This window comes from Cebus imitator, unplaced genomic scaffold (genome assembly GCF_001604975.1).
Source record: "Cebus imitator isolate Cc_AM_T3 unplaced genomic scaffold, Cebus_imitator-1.0 Scaffold53, whole genome shotgun sequence".
Taxonomy (NCBI): Eukaryota; Metazoa; Chordata; class Mammalia; order Primates; family Cebidae; genus Cebus; species Cebus imitator.
Genome location: NW_016107368.1, coordinates 6449321 through 6454353, shown reverse-complemented (window position 1 = coordinate 6454353; position 5033 = coordinate 6449321).

Here is a 5033-nt window from a genome sequence, read left to right as displayed (position 1 = left end):
AACTGGAATGAGGCTGGGGCCTTCCAGGGGACTGGCTTCGTTGTCCTTGGCCTTGGGTGGCCCAGCACATCAGGAGGAGGGGACGCACAGGCCTGCCCACACTGAGACATTCTGGGTAAAGTGGTGTTGAATCATGTGCCCTGGAAAGATGTTGAAGTCCTAACCCCAGTACCTGTGGATGTGGCCTTATTTGGAAATAGGGACTTTGCAGACCTATAATTTATCTTTGATCAAGTTAAGATGAGGTCATAAAGGTGGCCGCTAATTCAGCAGGACTCCGTGTCTTTAGAAGAAGGGGAAACCTGCATAGGCAGGACACAGAGAGACAGGAAGACACCATCGGCAGGCCAAGGAGAGAGGCCTCAGAAGAAACTCGCAGCTTCCAAACTGTGCCCAGTCCCCACTACCAGGAAGCGAATCCAGGCATTGACAGGAAGTGAATCCAGGCATTGACAGGAAGTGAATCCAGGCATTGACAGGAAGCCCCAGGTCGGCTGCTGGCCATGCCCCCCACCTCCCCGCACCCCCAAGGGAACTGCACAGGGAGACTCCAGAAAGGGGCAGCGGGCTCCAGGGCTCACAGTTCACACCTCCCTGTGCCTGACAATGATTGGAATCTTACTGAAAAGCCCATTCTGCCTCAATGGGTTATCACGAGTCAGCCAGGAGGGAAGGGGTCCCTCGAAAAACTCCAACCACCCAGCCCACTGACGTGGAGCCTCAGGAAGTTCATGATCTTTGCAGCAGGGAGGAGCCCCTCCCCTCCTCTTCAAGTGTGGAACCTGGGATTAGAATGGCAGCAGGGAGCCTCTCTAGTGGGGACTCTGGCCTTGCAAGAGTCCCTGTTTTCCTCTTTTCTTCTTTTTTACCCAACGAAACCCTGCTTTACTCACCCGCTCCAACCATCTGCAAGCCTAAATTTTCATGGCCGTGGATGGACAAGGACCACGTCTTTAGCTGAACTAAGGAAAGATTGTGCAGCAGTGGAGGCTGGGGGGCTGCAGTTCTCATCTCTCTCGGGGGAAGGCAGATGGGCTCCACCTGAGTACAGGCACTGGGGACTCACCTGTGAAGGTCCTGGAGGCTGGCTCCTGGTTCTGGGCTGTGGCCTGGCAGCTGACTTTGTCTAAAGCCTACTGGGCAGGTCAAATGAGCAGCTAGCTGGTTTGAGACCCAGGGCCTTCAGGAGGGAGACATTCCCAGGGGTTCAGGTGGTAAGCACCTCCAGTTCTGTGGGTCCTGCACCTCCTCCAGTCTGGAGCCATTTGTAAGAATAGACATATGTGGATATACCACCCCCCAGGAAGCTGCAGGAGACAGGCTGAGGCTCAATGGCGTGAGGCCAAAATGCCTCTCTTATTCCCAAATACACAGTCATGTGAACACATGTCCCAGAAAGAAGCGGAAGATGGCCCCCAGGCTGAGTGCCTTTAGCTATGCAATAATCCTGAGCCAGGGCCACTGGGAGGAGCACTAGAGACTGAGTGGAAAGTGTCCCTGGGTTCTCCCAGGGCCCGAGGGGGTGCCTCATCGTTAGGGCCCTGAATCCTTCTGGTGAGATGTTAAACTACCTTGCAGCCTCACGTCACAGGCTGGACCTCCCACCGGAGGCCGAGGTTGAGGGGGTGCTCCTGCTGGAGATGGGGCTGTGCAGGTGTGTGCAGGTGTGCCTATCTTGGCCCACCTGGGGCAATTCTGCTGGACCACATTAGATCCAGAGCTCCTGTGAGGGTATCCAAAGTTGCTGTTCACTTCTGCTGTGGCAGGCATGGATGCCAGGGGCTGTCCTGGGTGAAACCCTCATCTCCACTGCCTCCCAGAGCCAGCTTCCCAGGACCAGCCGCCACAAGCTGCTTGCGGCCCTGTGGGGGGAGCTGGATGCTCACCTGCTGTGTGCTGTGTGTTGCAGTTGGGTGTTGACTTGCTAGGTGAGAGGGTACATGCCCTCACTGAAAATGACAGCTGCTGCCTAACTGTCCCCAGGGCACCACCGTCAGTCGGTGAGGGTACCCCGCCCCATGCCCTCCTGCTCTCTCCACCACTTGGGGTACACTGAGGCTCAAGAGAGGAGAAGAAACAGCTGTCTGCCACTACAGACTCCCAAACCTGCAGGGTCAGAATCACAAGCAAATAGGAGGGGAGGGCAGCCAGCCCTTGGCTCTGTGGACAGTGGTGTGTAAGTGGGGGATGTTGGGAGGGGACCCAGCCAGAACTGGCTGTCCCTACACCCCAGTCAGTCCTGGTAGTAGCGGCTCAGCAGAGCCACCTTAGCAATGGAGCCCTGGAGAGCATGATCTCAGAGCCAGGGGCCTAGGCAGCCCACCCTGCCAAGCTCTCCTGGGTTACCCCAGCTGCCTGGTCTCTGCCTGCAGGGCATGGGGAGCGTCGCCCACATGTGCAGCCAAGCCTTGGCCATCACTGGCCTCGCGATCTGGCCAGGTCACTGCAGCGTTGGGGGTGGGGGATTCCAGGAACTATCATTGTGCCGGCAGTGTTCTATCCCTCTGCCATTGTTTACCCCTGCCTAGTGGTATCTGTGCTGAGAAACACTGACGTGTGAGGATGTCTGAATTAAGAGACTGATCCAGTCAATCTCAGGCATGGTTAATTAGCATCAATAATTGTGTTTTATGGTGGGTGTTTCCTGATGACTTTCAACCCAGCTGGTCTGGCAGGACACCATGGTCCTTCCCTCCAGAACAGCCCAAGATCCTGTTTTCTCCCTCAGCCCCCACTTCCAGCCTGCATGGGCCCCAGGGTGCCCGTCATCAGCCAGAGAATTGGGATCATCCAAGTCACCTGACTTTCATCTCTTAGCAGCTGTATTTACAACCTGGATGCCCCTCACAGCCACTCTCCTCAGTGGCTGGGGCAGGTGCCCAGAAGTCACCGGGATGGGGGTAGGGGATCTCTCCTGGAAGCCAGATTCTTCCCCCTGCCCCCTCGGGGACTGCCCCACCCCATGCAGACCCCATGGGCTTTTCAGGGGCAGGACCCATGAAGCCGCTGACATGGAGGCATGGAGCTGTGCTAAGGCCCGGGGAAGCCAGGTGGGCAATGCTGGGCTCTGAGGCTGCCCCGCTGTCTGCTGCAAAGCCTGGTGGTCCCTGTGAAAATGACACACAACGCCCAATGTGAGAATGTTCCTGGGGAATGGGCAGATAAAAGGCACAGGTGGGTGTTTTCAAGGCCCCCTCTCAAAAAACAGTGACAGAATGAGGGTCCCATCTGCTTAGGGCCATGTCTTAACCATCTTCTGCTCCCTGGGTGTCAGGCCTGTCTGTGTGGGTTTGTCTGGCCAGATTGGCAGAAAGATCAGGCCAGGTCCAGCCAGCATGTTCTGGCTTTGCCCTCTAACCCTGCAAGGCCAGAGCACCCCCAGGTGGGCAGCTATAAACCCAGAGCTGCCTCCACCACACAAGCCCCATGGATGGAGCTGCCTTGCTCAGTCCCACTCCGTCCATGTTGCCTGGTGCTGTGGGGAGGAGCCAAGGAGATGCTGTCCCTGAAGTCTGACCAGAGCCTGAAGCTGAGGGAAGCCCAGCATGGCACCATATCTCCCGCTCCAGCGCCGTCCCTCTGGCCATCAGCCGAGATCACAGGCACCTGGCAACATCTGCAGCACGAGTTCTGGGTCCGTTGGGCATGGGGATGACAGGTGGGTCACTGCTAGCGTGGGAAAGCACCTGCGTTCCCAAGCTGTGGGCCCCTTCAAAGCCACTGTGTTCCAGCCCACTGCCCAGCCCTGAGCACCCTGTTACAGTGACCAGCGACTGACGTGACCCAAGACAGCCTCCCATCCAGAGCTCCTGGGCCCAGGGCGTGAATCTCAATCCCTGATGAGTGCTGATTCCTGAAACCCCAAGGTAAGACCAAGGACCCTGCGCTCCACTTTTCACGGTGTAGACCCCTCCAGGGCTGGGGTTTACATATAGGAGGTCCATCCCCAGGGTAGTTCCTCAGAGTAAGTAGTAGTGGCAAATACTGCTGCCCACTGCTGCTGCACTCTCTCACCCTGGGGGGTTCATTTCCTTAGATTGGGGATTTAAATTGGCTTGCCAGTTTTAAACGGCAAACATTACCAGGAGGACAGAGGGAAAGAAAACTGAAAGGGCAAGAAGTGGGGGGTAGCCATGGAGCTAAGTCCCTGGCATGGGGTGCGAATGCCTGGCCAGAGTGCTGCGGTAAGGAAGCCTCTTGCAGGATCCCTCCGCACAGGGACGGCCCACTTGGGGCCAGAGAGCGGAGCTTTGGATGGCAGAGCCGCTCAGTGCTACTCCTCGAGTGCCCACGAGATGGCAGCCGACACCTGGGCAAGAGCTGGTCCCGGCCCTCCACCTGGGAGGAAAGGGAAAGGCTACGTCCTAGGTTATGCCTATCTTTACGAAAGAAGAGGCACCAACCGCATGCACTACTGGGAATCATGTTTCAACAGGCACAGAAACAATGTATTATGTGATCTATATTCAAAATAAGTGATTGGCAGATGACTGGTCTATTCAGGGAAGCCATTTCTGATCTTTGAGCTCTCAGTGTTGTCCAGCAGAGGGGATTGGAATGAGTTTCTCTAACTCCTCTCGCTAAAGATCAGCTTGGTATGGGCTTGTTTCTGTTAGTTTGACATTGAGATGCGGTCATTTTGGAGTCTTTGGTCCCTGGAGATGGGATGTGGCATGCTTTAGCTGGAAGGGAGCCCTCACTCACGCCTGCTAGCCTCCTGCCTGGAGCCCTTCGGCTGCGGGAACCGAAGGACTCATCACACTTTCCCCAGAGGCATTTCAGGTGACAGGAGTGCTCAGATTCCCTTCCTGGAGCTTGCTAGTCCAGGCGTCGATTAAGGGAGATGTGAAAACAAAGTAAGGAATTTATGTACTACTGAACCGATACGGTGTGGAGGGACCCTGCCTTAGAATGTAGGGTCCACAGAGGTGACGAAAGAATCTCAGATCAGGCTGGGCGCGGTGGCTCACGCCTGTAATCCCAGCACTGTGGGAGGCCGAGGCGGGTGGATCACGAGGTCAAGAGATTGAGAC